At 45.4% G+C, this 20,920-nt stretch overlaps 1 protein-coding gene and 1 pseudogene across 7 annotated transcripts in view; both read left to right on the top strand.

Annotated features, from left to right (window-relative positions):
- IQSEC1 (IQ motif and Sec7 domain ArfGEF 1) overlaps positions 1–20,920 on the top strand; it is a 1,051,066-nt gene that overhangs the window by 306,134 nt on the left and 724,012 nt on the right. The window lies entirely within an intron of this gene.
- LOC137532316 (E3 ubiquitin/ISG15 ligase TRIM25-like) overlaps positions 1–20,920 on the top strand; it is a 49,463-nt pseudogene that overhangs the window by 27,504 nt on the left and 1,039 nt on the right.

The following is a 20,920-nucleotide window of genomic DNA, read 5'->3' as shown; positions in this document are numbered from 1 at the left end:
AACTTTGCCCAGATGGTCACTGAGTGACTGAGATTAATATTCAGGGAAGTGGGTGGAGCCTATAATAGCCAATCAAAATTCACCTGTTGATTTTCAAGTGGAATATTTAAATTGCTGCCATTTTTACACTGTTAATAGCAGATGCCTCAAACCTGCTACAGTTGGTCATTGGGTGACTGGGGTTCAAATGCTGGAGAGGGGTGAAGCCACAAACAGCGTATCTGATTTAATTACTATGGGAATATACAAATTATTGATGCCAAGGACCCCAAAGCTCACAAACTTGGTCATTGATTGTGCGTTAGGGTTAGAAAGTGGGCGGAGCCAACACCAGTCAAATATATATCCGGGCAACTCCTGGTCATCAGTGGGTGGAGACAAATACAAATTTCACTGGGAAAATGTAAACTGCAGCAATTCTTACACTGTTAATGGCAGGGATTTTAAACTTTGCACAGTTGGTCACTGGGTGACTGGGATTAATATTCAGAAAAGTGGGCGGAACCTACAAAAGTGAATCAAACTTCACCTATTGCTTTTCAAGGGGAATATTTAATTGCTACCATTCTTACACTGTTAAGGGCACAGGCCTCAACCCTGGTACAGTTGGTTATTGGGTCACTGGGGTTCAAATTCAGAAATGGTGTGGAGCCACAAACAGCCAATCAGATTTGTTTCATTTCAATGCGAATTACTGATGCCAAAGACCCCAAAAGCTCACAAACTTGGTCATTGAGTAATTGTATGTTAGGGTTAGAAAAAGTGGGCGGAGCCAACACCAGCCAAATACATTCCCGGGCAACGCCGGGCAATCAGCTAGTAGTCTATATTATAGTAGCACAATATGCAAACTCCATGCAGACTGTGTGCTAGTTTAGACCAGGAAGCTGGTGCTGTTCAGTGGGAGTGTAATCCAGTATGTCTCTGTGCTGCCCATAAAAACAACTCAGCTTTGACAACACCCCTCCCCCAAGCCAATAATAAGTAGCTGGTTCTTCTGGATTCCGAGAATCAGAGACTTTCACGTTGGTTTCCTCTACTGCTGCCAGCGATGGCGTCTGCTGATCTGACCGAGGAGCTGGAGTGTTCCGTCTGTCTGGCCATTTATACAGATCCTGTAAGCCTGAGATGTGGTCACAACTTCTGCCGGGTGTGTATTGATTGTGTGCTGGACTCACAGGAGGGGTCTGGAGGTTATTCCTGTCCTGAATGTAGAGAGAAGTACACGGAGCGGCCTGGATTACACAGGAACATTGCTCTGAGGAACATAGCAGGGCGTTTCCTGACTACTCAGCCAGATCAGGAGGAGGCCGGAGTCCATTGTACTTACTGTATCCATTCTCCTGTACCTGCTGTTATGTCCTGTCTGCTGTGCGACGCTTCTCTGTGTGATAAACACCTGAGAGTCCACAGCAAGGCACCAGAACACATCTTATGTGCCCCCACCACCTCCCCGGAGACCAGGAAATGCTCCGTCCATAAGAAGATCCTGGAGTATTACTGCAATGAGGATGCCTCATGTGTCTGTGTGTCCTGCTCTGTGATTGGGGGACATGTAGGACATAAGATGATGTCACTGGATGAGGCCTCTGAGGAGAAGAAGAAGAAGCTGAGAAACGATCTGCAGACATTGATGGCAGAGACAGAGGAGGCTGAGAAAAGAGTCCAGAGTCTGGAGGAAGGCAGGAGAAAAGCACAAGAAAAAGCAGATGATGCAGCAGAGAGAGTAACTGCCCTGTTTAGAGACCTCAGGAGACGGCTGGAGGAGCTGGAAAAGAGAGTCCTGAGTGACATCACAAGGCGGGTACAATGCTATGATGACATCATCAGGCACCTGGAGATAAAGAAGGAGGAGCTGTCCAGGAAGATGCGTCACATTGAGGAGCTGTGTCACATGACTGATCCACTGACTGTCTTACAGGAATCAGACACAGGTGACTTGTGTGACACGGAGGACAGACATGATAAGCAGTTCTATGATGGAGGGGATCTGGATGTGGCCGGCATCTCACACACATTACACACAGGACTATCTGATATCATGTTTGGGGTAACTGGGGGGACCTCTGTACAGCCTGCAGACATATTACTGGATGTAACCTCTGCTTGTAATGGGCTACATATATCACATGACAGGAAAACTGCATCCTGGTCACCAGGGCAGAACCGCCCAGACACACCAGAGAGATTTCAGGATAGGCCTCAGGTGTTGAGCAGCCGGAGTTTCTCCTCAGGGCGACATTACTGGGAAGTGGATGTTGGGAGATCAGAGAGATGGATAGTCGGGATGTGTTACCCCAGTATAGCCAGGAGGGGAGGTCGGTCACTGATTGGATGGAATAACAATTCCTGGGGTTTGTGGAGGGGGTATAATCAGTACTCAATGACACATGACAGTACATCGATCCAGTTACCTGATGGGATCCCCAGTGATAGAGTCAGGATATATCTGGATTATGAGGCCGGGCAGATCTCCTTTTATGCCCTGTGTGACCCCATCAGACACCTCCACACCTTCACTGCCACCTTCACTGAGCCCCTCCATGCTGGGTTATATGTAGGGCTAGATGGTTGTATAAAGATTTCTGGGGGGAGTCAGGGGGTGTGAGGGCTCCGCCCACTGGTGACATCACAGGGGGAGGATTGTGATTGGCTGATTGTCCTGCCAGTAATTACGGTACAAGCTGTCTGTGATTTCCAGGGACAATTCCTGGTTTCTGATATCCTGAATCATTATATCCTGAAATCCTCATTTATTGTCACATTATTATACTGTACTTCTTTTTATTTATCTGTAACTGATAATCTACAGTAGACACTCTGTATTACTTCCAGTGATGAGCTGCCTGTGATAAGAAAAATGTAACAAGAGGCAAATTATTTCTATATCATCTTCTTATATTTTGGATTTATTTTAAAATCTATATATATATATATAAAAGTGTGTGTATGTATGTGCCGTGATCACTTGAAAACGGCTTGACCAATGTGAACGAAACCTGGTGCACAGATCCCTTACTACCTGGGATGATATGTTCTGGTTGTCTCGCAGCCCCCCTGCACACCTGGGCGGAGCTACAAACAGCAAATCAGATTTCACCCATTCAAGTCAATGGAAAAAATGTAAAAGGCTGCCATTCTCACAGTAATCAAGCCAGAGTCCCCACACTTGGCACAGTTGGTCACTTGGGGACCGAGGTAACAAATCCAGGAAATTTTGGGCGGATCATAAAACAGCCAATCAAATTTCAGCCATTCATTTTAAATGGGAAAAGGTAAACTGCAGCCATTCTTAGACTGTAATAAGGAAGGGAGACACCGAGAGCCCGATATGGTGTAGTATGTACTGGGTTAAGAGGGTGAGGAATGATTGTAAGATTTTATACTCACAAATCTGTGTTACCATCCAGGTAACCACTGTACAGGAAGGTGGGGAGTATTAGACCTGTCCCCACTCAGGACTACGAAGTCGCTCTCGAGAGATCGGAAGAAAAGGTGCCAAATCCCCTCCACCTAGGGTGGACTTGAATTGTGCTCAGTAGTACATAGGCGCCAGTATTGTAAAACAATTGTTAAAAATGTTAAAATGAGGTAGGTTAGTGGTGGACTTACCTCCTCAATACCAACACAAGGTAAAAAAAAAAGATTTTTCTATACAAAACATTTTTATTCACATACTCCAAATTGGTGCAACGCGTTTCGTGGGCACATCCCACTTCATCAGGCTATAAAACAGGAGTATCGCAACTGTGGGACAGAGGAAAACAGTAGGAAAACTAAGTACCCTCATGAGATAAGTATGCTTAATATGGTGGTAATAAGAAGGGGTCCTGGAGGAGGATCTCCCATCTATTTTTAAGAATGTTCCTGATTTGACCATGCTGGGTGCTGAACTTAGTTATAAATCTGGGGGCATTTTCTGTGGGGTCATTTGAGGACTTTTTGGCTGTGGTTGGTGGAATGTTTGCTCTCAATTGGTGCGAGAAAGGGTTGGACAGCACAAACCCAACATTATAAAAAACTACCCACTCCACAGTCTCTCACGGCACTTCACATCCGATCACGATAGCAATCCAAATCTGTTCAAAATCACACTTATCGAAAAAATCACAAATGCAGGTCCAGATTCCGTTGAGCAACTCAGAAAAAGAGAAATGTACTGGATTCAGATCCTTAAAACTTTGACTCCAAGTGGCCTAAACGAGCAGCTGGAGAAACGTTACTAACTACTCAATTTAGTAGCACTACCACTACCGAATAACCCCTTTTATTGGTCTTCTCTTTTATCCCTTTTAGTTGTATGTTTTATCTTTTGTATGTTTTATCGTTTGTTTGGCCTGTTATATTTTTATATTTCTTAATTCATTATATCTCTTCACAATTTTTATAAATGGATATGTAGGATCTGTATATGTAACCTATGTTTTCAAATCGCAGAGGCGGAGCCACAAACAGCCAGATTTCTTAACTGGATAAACTGCTTCTTTTAGCACAATTTTGATGCCAGGAACCTGAAAGCTCACAAACTTAGTCATTGAGTGACTGCGTGTCAAGGTTACAAAAAGTGGGCGGAGCCAAAAACAATTTTTTGGGGAGGAAATTGTAAACTGCAGCCCTTCTTCACTGTTAATGGCAGGGTTATTAAACTTAGCATAGCTACTGTAGTTACTGAGTGACTGGGATTAATATTCAGAAAAGTGGGTGGAGCCTAAAAAGTCAATTAAAAATCACCTGTTGATTTTGAAGGGGAATATTAAAATTGCTGCCATTCTTGCACTGTTAATGGCACAAGCCACAAACCTGGTACAGTTGGTCATTGGGTCACTGGGGCTAAAGTTCAGAAAAGGGGGTGGAGCCACAAACAGTGAATCAGATTTGTTTCATTTCATGGGAAAATACAAATTATTGATGCCAAGGACCCGAAAGCTCACAAACTTGGGCATTGAGTAATTGCGTGTTAGGGTTAGAAAAAGTGGGCGGAGCCAACACCAGTCAAATACATACGCAGGCAAAGCCGGGTCATCAGTGGGTGGAGACAAATACAAATTTCACTGGGAAAATGTAAACTGCAGCCATTCTTACACTGTTAATGGCAGGGTTCTTAAACTTTGCACAGTTGGTAACTGGGTAAATGGGATTATTATTGCGAAAAGTGGGTGGAGCCTAAAAAAAGTGAATCAAACTTCACCTATCGCTTTTCAATATTTACTTGCTACCATTCTTGCACTGTAAATGGCAAAGGCCTCAAAGCTGGTACTGGGTAACTGCGGTTCAAATTCCAAAAAGGGGGTGGAGCCACAAACAGCCAATCAGATTTTTTCATTTCAATGCAAATTATTGATGCCAAAGATGGCAAATTTCACAAACTTGGTCATTGAGTAATTGAGTGTTAAGGTTAGAAAAAGTGGGCGGAGCCAACACCAGCAAAATACATACCCGGGCAACGCCGGGCAATCAGCTAGTTAATTAATAAATGATATAAAGCAGATAAACAAGAAGCAATACTCATGAATATAAATATTTACTTACTGTGTCCAGCAGGGGGAGCTTCAGACACCTCATTAGGTTTGTACAGCCCTGCTTATCAGGTGTGCTTCTGTAATGAGATTACACTGCACTGCAGACTGACTAAAGGTGCATACACACGCACTACAGCAGCCAACGACGGGTGCGACGGCACCTCCCGCTGGGCGGGTTTTCAGCAGACTGTAGTGCGTGTGTACGCACTGTCGGCGGACTGATAAGGCTGTTCCTGAACGATCCGCCCGGTCTTATCAGTCCGCCGACAGTGCGGACACACGCACTACAGTCTGCTGAAAACCCGCTCAGCGGGAGGTGCCGACGGACCCGTCGTTGGCTGCTGTAGTGCGTGTGTACGCACCTTAACAAATGAGGGACACAACCCTCTATAGCACAGGTGTCAAGCTCCAGTCCTTGAGGGCCGAGGTCCTCACACATTATTGGCACAGCTCATACTAAGTGATGAGACTGAATCAGGCAAGGTTGTGGTTCATCAGGTAGAACACATTTCTTTATTTCTCAGTCCATCCTAAACATCGGCATGGATTTGGCCCTCGAGGGCTGAGTTTGACACCTGTGCTCTAATAGCATACCGTATTTTCCGTCATATAAGACGCTCCAGAATATAAGATGTAACTAGGTTTAGAGGGCAGAAACCAGGGGAAAAAAATACACTAATCCTGGTGCGGCCATGTTCCAGGAGCGTCTTGTACATGTTCTCCCCCAAATGGTGTCCTCCTGTGTCCCCATGTCTCCACTATTGTGTCCACATGTCTGCCGTATGTGTCCTCCTATGTCATGTGTCAGCCCCATGTCTCCTCGTGTCTCCCCCATTGGTCCCCCATACAAGCCCCATGTGTTTGTTTGCCTGCCCCCCCTCGCGAGTGTATAGTGTGCCCGCTCCCACCGCAAGCCTCATCTCCCTCCCCCTTGTGGTTCCTCCCTTCCCCCCCCCCCCGGTGTTTATCTGCAGTGGGCTTACCTCTCCTCCATGCCCGCTATGGTTTTCATGGCTACCCCTAGTGATCGGAATGTGATGGTTGCATCATCATCATAAGCCCATCACTAGGGGGAGCTACACGCTCGTGAAGAAGGTCTCCAATCCTAGCGGGCATGGCGGAGAGGTAAGCCCACTGCAGATAAACACCCGGGGGGGGGGGGGGGGGCAGGAACCACAAGGGGGAGAGAGATAAGGCAGGAGCGGGCACATTATACACTCGTGGGCGACACAGGCAGACACATGGAGCAGGCATGGGGGAGGGAGTCGGGCACACTGAACACACAGGCAGGGAATCCCCGATGGCGCTGGGTCAGCGGTTCGTATCGGCAGGGCGTTCGTATTAACTATATAAGACGCAGGGACTTTTTCTCCCCATTTTGGGCGGAGAAAAAGTGCGTCTTATACAGCGGAAAATATGGTACATGTTAAACTCTGGCTCGCGGGCCAAATCTGGCCCCCAGCGCAATTAAATTTGGCCCCCAGGTGGCTTCCCCACTTTGCATTATGTTTGGCCCTCTCTAGATCAGCAGGGAAGCAATATGGGGGCTGTAGGGGGAAAATACTAAACACTAGTGACTTATATAGGGGGGGGGGAGGGGGCAAATAGACTCCTGGGAACTTTAAAAGTATATCCACTGCTCTACAGGGATATGTGTGCATGTAGCATAGATAGATAGATAGATAGATAGAGAGTCACTTGAAAACGACTTGACTGATTTGAACGAAACTTGGTACACAGATCCCTTACTACCTGGGATGATATGTTCTGGGGGTCTTGCGGCCCCCCTGCACACCTGGGCGGAGCTACAAACAGCCAATCAGATTCCACCCATTAAAGTGAATGGAAAAAATGTAAAAGGCTGCCATTCTCACAGTAAACAAGCCAGAGTCCCCACACTTGGCACAGTTGGTCACTTGGTGACCGAGGTTACAAATCCAGGAGAAGTGGGCGGAGCATAAAACAGCCAATCAAATTTCAGCCGTTCATTTTAAATGGGAAAATGTAAACTGCAGCCATTCTTACACTGTTAATGGCAGGGTTCTCAAACTTGGCACACTTGGTCACTGGGTGATTGAGATTAAGATTCAGGAAAGTGGGTGGAGCCTACAACAGCCAATCAACATTCACCTATTGATTTTCAAGGGGAATATATAAACTGCAGCCATTCTTACACTGTTAATGGCAGAGGCCTCAGACTCGCTACAGTCGGTCATTAAGTGACTGTGGTTCAAAATCACTAAAGGGGCAGAGCCCCAAACAGACAGATTTCCTTGCTGTATAAACTGCTTCCATTTACACATTTTTCATGCCAGGAACCAGAAAGCTCACAAACTTGGTCATTGACTAGTGACTGTGTGTCCAGGTTACAAAAAGTGGGCGGAGCCAAATCAAATTTCACTGGGAAAATATAAACTGCAGCCCTTCTTACACTGTTAGGCTTGGTTCAGATTGGTGCAGTTGCAGAATGGAAACAAAACGCGCATCCATGAATCCACCGACCCCCGGGCTGTTCAGAAGGGACCGAGCGGCGGCGATGGGCGGCAGGACACGTAAGTATGATGTCACAGCGGGGGCGTGGATACAGGTGAAACAGGTGACGCAGATGTGGCGACTAGAGCTTTATAACCGTTTCTAAAGGATACATTTTTAAAGCAAGTGTGAACCATGCGCTAATGGCAGAGTAGTGGTGGTCAAGTAGAGGCAAATAACTTTGAGTTGATGCAAATGTATGCAAATTTTTTATGCAAATGTATGCAGCTTGAAAATGAACTAATCAAATTTTACCTCAGCAGGATTTGATTGGTTCATTTTTAAGCTGGATAAGTTTGCATAAAAAGTTTGCATACATTTACATCAACTCAAAGTTATTTGCATCTACTTGACCATCACTATAGCAGAGGCCTCGAACCTGATTCAGCCGGTCATTGGGTGACTGAGGTTTAAAGAGGAACTCCAGTGAAAATAACATAATTATGTACAATAATTATGTATAAATGATTTAGTCAGTGTTTGCCCATTGTAAAAGCTTTCCTCTCCCTCATTTACATTCTGACATTTATCACATGGTGACATTTTTACCGCTGGCAGGAGATTATGCATTTTGGCAGTTGGAAACAGCGGTTATTTCCCACAATGCAACAAGGCTCCCACAGTGTGATGTCAGAACCATGGTCCTGACATCGCTCTGTGGGAGGGGTTTCACCACAATATCAGCCATACAGCGCCCCCTGATGATCCGTTTGTGAAAAGGAATAGATTTCTCATGTAAAAGGGGGTATCAGCTACTGATTGGGAAGTTCAATTCTTGGTCACGGTTAAGGAAATAAATATGGCAGCCTCCAAATCCCTCTCACTTCAGGTGTTGTTTAAGGGCCCACTGAACATGTTGCAGCGCAGTTTTTCATTGTATCGATTTGAAAAATCCATAAAAACCTCAACAATATCTGACGTAGCCACGATATACGCTGCAGTGGTGTACCCAGTCTGCACATTTTTCTGCTATACAGAGCTCTATTGGAAACATCGCAAAGCATTGCTGTCCAATAAGAAAACGATGGAATATCTTCCATTAAACACAGAGGTAGTCATGCTGCCCCTATCCTTTGGAATGCCTTTCCATGCACAACCAGACAGCTCCAATCCTGGAGGCGTTTAAATTAAAACTGAAAAGTCAATGTTAGAGCGGGGAGAGGAAAGGAGAAGGCCGGCACTACAGTACACTATGCATGGAGGAGGGATCTTGGCAGTAACTGCAGCCTCTTTCCACGAAAACAGCGTGCTCTGGCTTGTAAATAGAGTCACTGGAATGTAGATAGAGAGATGCACATAAGTCGGCACTGCTGTACAGATCGTGTATTTAATCTTCACAAGTGGCATACATCAGAAGAGTTCAAAATTAGAACAACAAGTGAACATACCATATTCAGGAGGCTGTGAGCTGACGGTGGGTGCAGGGCACAGAGTAGCCTTACGGCCGTTTCACGCTGGCAATGCGCTTCTCCGTAGAAGCGCATTGCCAGCGTGAAACGGCCGTAAGGCTACTCTGTGCCCTGCACCCACCGTCAGCTCACAGCCTCCTGAATATGGTATGTTCACTTGTTGTTCTAATTTTGAACTCTTCTGATGTATGCCACTTGTGAAGATTAAATACACGATCTGTACAGCAGTGCCGACTTATGTGCATCTCTCTATCTACAAAACTGAAAAGTCACCTGCTTAGCCTGGCATTTTTGCTCACTGCCCTGTAAGACATCACAGACCACAACTATGTATTGATTTGAGACAAGCTCATGTGCTTCGGGTCCTATGGGAGAAAATCACTTTACAAATGTTGTTTGCTGTAATTGGTGGTGGGTTGGCGTGACTTGGGGCGGTTTGCATCTGTGGCCTGGCACAAGATCTCCACAGTCCCAGTGCAATAAACAGACTTTGCCACCCTGTTCAGGTGACCAGATTTGGCACTGTCTGGCATCTTGTCTCTTGGCATAAGGAATGTGACAGCATTAGAGAATTAATTTTACATTCTGCCTCGCCAATCTTCAGAATCGATCTCATGATTCGTCGCATTTTATCTTCTTCTCGCCTTATCTACAAAAAACATTTCAACATCTAGCAAACAAAACAGATTGGGTCTGATTAATGTAACTTTAGCATTATTTTTCCTATTTCAGTACTTTGTTTTCTCAGCTAGGAATGCATTGATAAGGTATTGTGTAATTATGCTGATAAATAGGTAAAGGGGCCTGATTCAATTGTAAGAGAAAAATTTTCAGCTCGTCCCGTATAATCGATCAGCCCAAACCGCTGGCTCTTTTCAGCCTCATTCAACTGCAGACGTAATGCCTGCAATGCCAACGTTAAAGGGAACCTGAACTGAGTAAAATGATTTCAAATAAACACAGGACGTACCTGCAGATGAATATTACATACTTACCTCACCGCCAGTTCCTCTCAGAGGCTCACCATTTTATTCTTATAATTCTGACAATTATTGTCATACCTGAAATATAGCAGTTGCTGTCAGTTATACATCAGTTGCTGTCAGCTATAACTGAAAGGGCAACTGATGTGCAAGGTAATCTCCATGTTTCCCTATGGCTCCAGTGGGCGATATTACAGTGTAACAGTGTGCTGTCCAGGAAGCTGTTTTGGGGTAATGGGCATTTCTAAAACAGAGGACGGAGCATTGCATTGATTACAGGGACAAACAGGACGCGGGAGAGGAGAAAGAGATCGATGAGTAGATTGCTCGGGAGGTAAGTATGACATGTGGATGCTTATTTTGACTTTTAATTTTCAGTTCAGGTTTTCTTTATCAGGAACTCACCCTGTGCATTGAGAAAACTACAGCAAGCATTAGGGTGCTGCTTTTAGCTGTACTGTTGGACTATTTCTATTACTTTTAGCAAGCCACGATCAGCTACACGCATCACTTATCGCAGTGATCTGCCAACTTGGCCCTCCAGCTGTTAAGGAACTACAAGTCCCACAATGCATTGTGGGAGTCTGACAGCCACAGTCATGATTCATAAAGACAAATGCATTGTGGGACTTGTAGCTCCTTAACAGCTGGAGAGACAAGTTGGCAGATCATTGACTTATCGAAACAGATTAGGAGTCTTGCCTTTACCAAATAAATTCCTTATGTTCCCAACTATATTCTTTTCTGCTTCTCTTTTCTACTGTTCTGTTCGCTAATCGGATAAATGTAATGCCACACAATTAATATTAAACATACGTGACTCTGTGACACGCGTGTGTAATGAGCCGTGCTGCGCAGGACGCACAAACGCTGTGTTAATTAGAATCTCTCCGTGGCGAGGACGTGTCTTTCTCATCTCAGACTCTCAGGACACAATTCAGTGATGTACGGAGGAGGATAGTGAGTGAGAGGCCGGAACCATTTCACAATAAAATGAGATGAAACGTGCCTGGGGGGAAATTCTGCGTCGCCAAAATAGGTTTTGGAGAGCCGGCTTTTTGCGCAGCTTCTGAGTGCCGTGACCGTGTTTGCAAACAGCGCTGGAGGCGCGGAACACTCAATGCTGCGTATCCACAGCTCGTCTGCAGGACAGCTTCACAAAATACATGGAAAAAGGGTCTCTGGTATTTCATGTCGCTGTGCTCTTTTATGTAACGGACCCCTTCTGTATCCTGCAACAGAAATCTGTCATATAGCGCCACGCTCAGATCCGCCGCCATTCCAAGCCCTGAACAATATCGCATGGCTTACGTCAGAATAATCAGAGCCAGCAAAACAACGCAAACTCCATGTCTAATAAAGAATACAGAGTCCTTCAGACTATTTTAGGGTTAGGGGTCTTTCCTGCAGAATTAACCTGCGCCAAGCAGGTTTGCCGCACACCTAATGCACGGCAATGGCATTGCATTTGACTTTCAAAAACGATTTTTGTGCATTTTGTAAATCGCGCAGCAGTGCTGAATTTCTTTGCATGCAATATGCAAATCACACATAATGTAAGTCAATGAAAATTCTGAAAAATCGCATGCAATTTTGTAGTTAATTACATTCGATTTCATGTAAATTACCTTAATTGTTATTGTTAAAAAAAAAAATGCAATTTGAAAAATCACATACAAAACGTGCGCAAAAAACAGAACAATCGCAAAATGGAAAATTGGAAACTGCGAACAATGTTGGAAAATTGCAGCGGCGATGTGTGAAGGCTGCCTAAGTGCATTATAACAAATATAAATTCCTAATAAGAGATACACCAGCCCAATTCATCTTTTTTTCTGCTTTTTCTGCTAGGTGATATTTTTAGACTTGTCAATAAAATGCTTTTTAAAACAAAAGCAAGCAAGGAAACACTTAAAATAATTTTCACAATACTTTCTCAACTAGTTTTTGATACTTTTTCAATTGTAGAGTGCTGAAATGTTGTTTTAGGCCTGGTGCACACCAGAGGAGTTTTTCTGAGCGTTTTGGCAGGGAACACACATGCCTTTCAGTTTTCTGCGCGCGTTTTCCTGCATACTTTTTCTGCACACCAAGTGTGTTTCTATGCAGGAAAAACGCGCGCGTTTTTTCACAGCAGCTGATGTAGTTGATAGAAAAACTAACAAAATGTGCAGAATCAGGATGCAGAATGTCAGTTTTTTTTCTGCGCGCGATCAACATGTTAAGTGTGTACTAGCCCATTGACATAGGCCCAGTGCACACCAAAACCGCTAGCAGATCCGCAATACGCTAGCGGTTTTGGGAGCTGATTTCAGAGCGATTCTAGGTATGTTTAGAGAGGTTTTCTAAACATACCTAGCGGTTTTGGGTGCGTTTTTGTGTAGCAGATTACACATATTGTTACAGTAAAAGCTGTTACTGAACAGCTTCTGTAACAAAAATGCCTGGCAAACCGCTCTGAAGTAGCGTTTTTCAGAGCGGTTTGCGTTTTTTCCTATACTTTACATTGAGGATGAAACACTTCCGAAAACCGCAAACGCGCAGCAGGAGGCGCGTTTGCGGCTTGGCAAAAACCTCAAACCGCCTGTGTGCACCATCCCATTGCAATACATTAGCCAAGCGTTTTTATAGGCGGATGCGGCCGGCGGATCACTCCAAAAACCGCTCGGTGTGCACTGGGCCTAACATGAGTTCTCAGTTTTTCTGTGCAGAAAACGCGCACGAAAACAGTCAAGTGTGTTCCCTGCCAAAAGTTTGTAAATCTGCTGCTAATGTTATCCTATGTGTCTGTGCACACTGGAGCAATGAGGTTTTGTAAAAAAAACCCATAGCATTACATTGGGAAGAGCTTTTAGAGGTTTCAAAAGCTCTTCCCAATGTAATGCTATGGGGTTTTTTACAAAACCTCATTGCTCCAGTGTGCACAGACACATAGGATAACATTAGCAGCAGATTTAAAAACTCAAAACGCTCAGAAAAACTCCTCTGTTGTGCACCAGGCCTTAAAGGGGTTCTTTGGTGGTGGTGAAAAAACAAAAACTGACACTTACCTGGGACTTCTATCGGCCCCCTGCAGCTGTCATGCCCCGCGCCGTCCTCCTAAAATCCTCCGTTCCTCGCCGCTGGTCCCGGTCTAATTATGCGTCTAATTAGACTGCGGCTGCACGCCCATGGCCGAGCTCGTGCTCGCTCCAGCGCGTCATCGGGAGCTTACTCCGCAGGCACAGTACTAGAAAACTTCTTACTGCAAAGGCGCAGTAAGCTCCTGATGACGGGCGCGGGAGCGAGCACTATTTGTCTCGTTAGACGAACATTAGACCGTGACCTGCGGTGGGGATTGGATGATTGTAGGAGGACGGCGTGGGACATGACAGCTGCAGGGGGTCGATAGAAGTCCCAGGTAAGTGTGAGTTTTTATATTTTTACCACCACCAGAGAATCCCTTTAGGGCCTGTTTCCACTACACGCAGATTCTGCATGCAGAAAACGGACTCCAATGAATGCCTATGGGCCTGTTTCCACTGAACGCGATTTTTCTGATGCAGATTTCCCATAGGCATTCATTGGAGTCCGTTTTCTGCATGCAGAATCTGCGTGTAGTGGAAACAGGCCCTTAAAGAGAAACTCCAACCAAGAATTTAACTTCATCCCAATCAGTAGCTGATACCCCCTTTTACATGAGAAATCTATTCCTTTTCACAAACAGACCATCAGGGGGCGCTGTATGGCTGATTTTGTGCTGAAACCCCTCCCACAAGAAGCTCTGAGGACTGCAGCACTTTTGACAGTTTGCCACAATGTAACAAGGTTCACAGACAGGAAATAGCTGTTTACAGCTGTCTCTAACAGCCAAAACAGCTAGCAGCAGCTACATAACCTGCCCACAGTAACAATGTCACCATGTAATAAATGTCAGAATGTAAATCAGGTAGAGGAAAGATTTTACAATGAGAAAACACTGACTAAATCATTTATACATAATTATTGTAAAAATGAAGCACTTTTTTTACTACATTATTTTCACTGGAGTTCCTCTTTAAAGAGAAGATGCAACTCAGGAGAAGAGGTGAGCTGCATATGGACTGGTAACTGGAATTATCGGTTGGGTCTGATGATCGAATCAGTTGCAAACCTGAATAACAAACACAGCCCCTCATTCTTGTGCAATTAATGCAGAGCTGAGTTCTGTCAGGTAAGGTAGGTAAGTTGCCCCTGTCCCAGCTGACCTGGTGGGTTAAGCATCGGTTATGGGGGGAGCAGTGAGGATATGGCATCAGTTGTGGGGGTTGCTCAGAGTATGGAATTGGTTGTGGCCTGTGGGGGGCAGTTAGTGTTAGGAATTGGTTGTGGGTGTCGGTCAGGGTATGACATCGGTTGTGAGGGTCGGTTAGGGGTAGACATGGGTTGGGGGGCGGTTAGGATATGGCATCAGTTGTGGGGGTCGGTCAGGGTATGGCATTGGTTGTGGGGGCGGTCAGGGTATGGCATTGGTTGTGGGGGTCCGTCATGGTATGGCATTAGTTGTGGGGGTTGGTCAGGGTATGGCATTAGTTGTGGGGGTTGGTCAGGGTATGGCATTGGTTGTGGGGGTCGGTCAGGGTATGGCATTAGTTGTGGGGGTTGGTCAGGGTATGGCATTGGTTGTGGGGGTAAGTCAGGGTATAGCATTGGTTGTGAGGGTCAGTTAGGGGTAGACATGGGTTGGGGGAGATCAGTTAGGGTTAGGCATCTGTTGTGGGGGTTGGTTAAGGTTAGGCACTGATGGAGGAAGGGTTTAAGCGAGACTGGAGGCAGGTTACATTATAATAAAATACCAGTAAAATGTACTGATATTTTACTGATTGCATAATCCTTAAATGTAGAATATCGGTAATTTTACTGATATTCTACTAGTAGCTATCAACAGCACCAACAACAGCAAAAAAATTCTGTCCGCCTTCGTTGCATGTTCAGGCTATGGTATACATGTAAAAAATAAAATTCATTGGTAACAGAAAACCTTTTAGAAAGAAGCGCATCACAGCGTGAAACGGCCGTCAGGCTACTCACTATTGGGCACCCACTGGCCCCGCACTCAGTCACCCAGTAAGGAACATCACCTTTATTAACAAGCATATGCCTCCTTGATACACATAGCTCACTGCTGGTGGTGCCGGACTATCTGTCTGCTTTACACACAATGTTTTGCTTCTACCATTGGCTCAGAGCACACCACAGGAGATCACGTTCCCGGGTAAGACGCTGACATTCCCGCCAAACTGCAATCCCGCCTCCACCCGCCCCTTTCCTGAACAATGACTTCCAGAGAGGAGGCCAGTGACCCCGCTACCTGAAGAGCTACAGGCAGGCAATGTAAAGGCTCAGATCTCCTGTGCTACATGTCCACTGATAAATCCCACATCTCACCAGAACCTCAGCCACCGGGAAGCAAATGTAAAGCAGATGGAACATTCTCTGGAGAATTATTTGTTGTTGTTATTTGCTTTGGAACACGATTTGTCCTTCTGCTTCTGTCAATCTCTTGCAAACAGAACTGATTCCCAGAGCACAATATCCCTTGCTTAGCACACAGTATTTGTCACTTCCAGAAGGATCCAAAAACACGACTAATATAGCACTGTGTGAAACTGTTCCAATGTATCGCGAGCGTCCAGATCATCCAAAATGAGATACTCATCCGGCAAAACTACAGAGAAACCAGCAACGCCAGAATCATACTATTTATTCCATTCCATTTACAGCAGCCCCTCTCATGTGCAGCCCTCTCTTCCATATGTGTCATCCATGTACAGCACCCTCCCATTCCATGTGCAGCCCCTTCTTCCATGTGTAACATCCATGTACAGCAGCCCCTCCCATTCCATGTGAAGCCCCTTCTTCCATGTGTAACATCTATGTGCAGCCCCATCTCCATATGTAACATCTATACATCTATGTACAGCACACCCCCTTATTCCATGCGCAGCCCCATCTCCATGTGTAGCATCCATGTACTGCACCCCCCCCATTCCATGTGCAGCCCCATCTCCATGTATAACATCTATGTACAGCAGCCCCTCCCACTCCATGTGCAGCCCCCTCTTCCATGTGTAACATCTATGTACAGCCCCATCTCCATATATAACATCCATGTACAGCAGCCCCCTCCCCCCATTCCATGTGCAGCCTCTTCATCTTCTATGTGTATCATCCATGCACAGCACCCCCCCCCCCCCCCCCATTCCATGTGCAGCCCCTTCTTCCATGTGTAGGCAATGAGGCTCTCAGAAGTGGCACACATTTGTCTTAATTCCAAGCCACACCCCATTTGCATTACATTTGCATGCAAGTTGAAATTATGAGCATCCCACTGACCATCCCTACAAGCTGCTGACATCAGAAGATAGCTGTACCCCCAGATATGTACAGAAAGGTCTCTCCTCCGGGGTATACGTCTGATTCACGTATGAGAGAATGTTGCGTGTGCAGTGCAAACTAATATACATTCCACCCCCAAATCCTGACTCACATAAAACCTCATTATTGCCACATTACACATAATAACTGACAAGATGCTGGAAAATATACGCCGCAATAAATTATATGAACAATTATAAATTCAGGATAAAAAACAGGCCAGTGACATTACTCCTTTACAATTTAAGAAATTCAATCAAAATGGTTATTTATTATCAAGAAGCCTGAGATGATTACATAATGAGGTCCATAAACCTCTTGTCCCCCCATTATTTTAGATTGTAAGCTCACAAGGGCAGGGCTCTATCACCCTTTGTGTCTTGGAGTTTGTTACACATTTATTCATATAAGTTTTGTTACTGTAATGACCAATTCTGTATCTTGTATATTAGTGTACACCATTGTCTGCATTATTATGTACCCCATGTTTGTTTCTTACTTTGTACAGCGCCACGGACTATGATGGCGCTTTATAAATCAATGATAATAATTATAATAAACAAATCAGTAAAGAATAACCCTTTCCACTCATCAAAGCCCCATGGAAGTCTCAGGGGACAAAGTGAGAAGCAATCTTACCAATAGAGGCGCAGACAGCAATAATAGACCCACCCTCATGTTTCTAAGCTCCTCCCACACTACCCAGCAGTAAAATAAATGTTAGGACAGAGTTTTGGGAATTGAGCGAGGGGGAGGAGTTGGTGAGGGCTGCGGTTAGTATGGAGCAGGTATTGGCGTCAGTGGAGGCTCCATACATCGTCACGCACTGAATTTGAGGAAACACACAGCTACAAAGGCATGCTGCACTATCTATGGCCAAATAGGAGACAAAATACTTATTTAAAATCTAAAACATACTTATTTTATTCCACTTTACATGACCATACATGACCCCAGGCCAGCCCACTACTGATTGGTTGGTGTTCCCGAGCTCCAGTGTTGTCTGAAAACCTCTCAGATGAACCACAGGAAGGCTTTTAGGAAGAGACACCCATTATACTTCCATGGAGAAACACTACTATATAGTGTACAGAAGCCTGGCTGTAAGAATAGCAATTATCCCTGCGTGTCTTTCATGGCGGTGTCCAGTCATCCCCGCTCACCTGCAGGCTGTCATTACGCCGTGTGCACTGAATACTAAGAGTCTCACTGCCGCGGCATTCTACGGAGGAACATGTACAGGCATCCAGTGGTGTAGTACAGCCCATGCGGGGGGTTAGGGAGGACTAGGGTGGGGGGGGGGGGCAGCTCCAATCCAGAGGCCACTCCTCCTCCTACATAGCTACCTACCCCCCAACATATAGCAGCGCAGCAGGGTCAATACATGCTCTGAGCACCACGGATGTCACTTGGCCCGGGACAGTCACCGTTGCTGCAGTCAGGCTTTACCCCACCTCCTTCCAATATTACCGGCTGCCAGTGACACCGGTGATCTGCAATACCTTCGCCATCTAATAGTAGGCGGTTTTTTTAATTGCCATGTTGAATTCTCCAGGATTTTTTATGTTCTCCTGCCCTGGATTATTGAGTCAATCCCATAATGAAGGTTGCTGAAAGGTAAGTGAATTACCGGATGTCAGATTGCAATACTGGCCACAGCAAGAGGGTCAAGCAGGGTCTGCTGATCTCCAGTTCTCTATGACCTGCTCTAGCGCTGGGTGCAATATGTCCTATTCTGAGCAGCCACCCACTCTCACTCCCCCATGTCTTGCTCTCCTTCACATCACGTGACATGAGTGGAGACTGGAGAGTAGGACAGAGGAAAGTGACAGTGGTGGATGTGCAGAGGAGGCGGATGGTACTATGAGTTATGAGTTGGATAACCCCACAGTGGCCACACAAATAATGGGGAGAGAGAATGCTGACCATATTTGTTTTTTGGGGAGTTTTTTTCTCAGGAACAATGATGGTGGTACATTGTATGGGTGAGGGCCTCAGTCATCATGAGAGAAATGGTGGAAACACGTGTTATTCAGAGGAATGGTGGCCACACTTATGTGGTGCCGGGAATGATGAGCTTAAATTATTTTACGGATAAAAGAGTGGCAGAGCTTGTTATGGGGAAGCGGGGTTATTAGTGCTACTGCACTTCCAATATAACCCCACAATGCTCACAAGGCTATGGGGATGAAGGGAGATGGACCCTGTAAAGGCTCTGCTCGGAGACCTGGAAATTGAAGTTTTGCGTTTCTGCATGCATTGGATGGTCATGAGTTCCATGCATCATGTCTAACACTATTGGATCAGCCATATGAAGGTTTCCTAAAATGTTCTTTGGATTCAGAACTAAAGGACTAGAAGAGCCTTGAAGGCAGAAGGAAGCTTTTCTGCTAGATGCTCCTTCTGCCCCCACTAATGGTCACAGCTTGGTGGACTGATCAGTATTATGTGCCCTGAAGACAAAGCTCCGCTAGGACACCAGGCACCAAGGGCAGATGTAGTCCATTTTACGCGAAATCAGACAAATTCTCTTATTCATGAAGTAGCTGATAACTGTACCTAAAAAAGTAATCTTTATCAATTGGCTTTCCAACCATAGAGAGGTTGGAACATTAGCTTCCTGGTTCAGAGATGAATCTTCATCATCTCCACTCCTTCTCACTCCCTAAAGAATATGGAGCTCCCTCTATACCTTCTATAACATTAACGCGAGCATCCACTCCTCGCCCCAAACCCCTACCAATGCAACCCCCCAAAACCCCTAACAACATGGACAACCAAATAAGGATATAGTGAGATGCGCTCCAGATAATAACACAAAGCACTACTATGTGTTGCTTAGCAACCACCTCCGCTCCGGTCACTAGAAAACTCCCTTGTTTCAAGCTTACATTTTCAAGAATATTGATGAGTTCTCTTGAATCTTTTAAATACGAAGGGACCTTGGTTACAAACGGTTGCAAAAAACAATCCAAAAAGTCTCCCAATCTAGCAGTGATCGAACCGATCCCACTTACTATCGGTCTACCTGGGGGGTGGGCAGTGTCTTTATGTATCTTCGGGAGGGCATAAATGACCGGTGTTCTATAATCGGAGGGAGTCAAGTACTCTGCTTCCCTCTCTAAGAGTACTCCACCTTTTTTTAATAAGCGAGGTCAGTTCATTCATGTACTCAGGACCAGGGTCTCGTCTTGTTTTGATTCGCCGCTTGATATGCGAATGAAATGCCGCTTCCAGTATTACCTATGCGCCTTGTGCGACGCATTCTGTTGTTTAGACCGGTGGAGCGCATATGCGCTCCACTAACGTGACCGGATCCAGTATGGCCGACAACCGGAAGTTACTTCCAGTACGAGTGGCGCTCCGGGAGGTGACAGCAGGCACATTTAGGAGAGGTAATTATGTTTTATCTATATATTTGGGCCTTAGCCCGCTCGCTCTCGTATCCCCTGATGACGGCGAGAGGCCAAAACGAGTCGGGACGAGAGCGGGCTGGGCACTGCGGACACCATTGCTCGGGTTATCTGGTCCTGAGTACCACTAGGGTGGGAAGCGAAATTACCAGGAGAGGGTCCTATGGAGATATGGGACCCTCCTTATGTGAGTGTTAAACATCTGTAGTTACCGTGCCTTGTTTGAATTAAGCGTTTACATGTATCCACTAAGAGGAACTCTTCTCCACTTTCATTGTATATGCACTATAGGAACGCAGTGAAGGAACATTTCTCTGGAGGTGGATGGATCTAAGTCTATACGTATAGCAACATAAGGCCTGGCGCTGTGACATTGCATGAAAACATGGACAACCAGATCCCTCTTCCAAAGCCCCTGTCTAACACCACGGAGAGACCCCCTCCCCAGAAAATCCCTCAGTTGTTTTCACCTGCACCCCTAAAGATGAGGAGAAGAATACGCTGGCCATACACATAAATTTCCACCCAATATTCCTAATCGATTATTTTTTTCAGAAAGGAATTGATTCCTACCATACACTGCACATCATTTTATGTATAGATTTCAGCAGATAATCTGTTCAATGCAATGCAACTCTAGAAACCATCAATCATCCACCGCTCCTGAC

This window comes from Hyperolius riggenbachi, chromosome 9 (assembly GCF_040937935.1).
Source record: "Hyperolius riggenbachi isolate aHypRig1 chromosome 9, aHypRig1.pri, whole genome shotgun sequence".
NCBI classification, from domain to species: domain Eukaryota; kingdom Metazoa; phylum Chordata; class Amphibia; order Anura; family Hyperoliidae; genus Hyperolius; species Hyperolius riggenbachi.
This window is presented reverse-complemented; position numbering and strand designations above follow the sequence as displayed.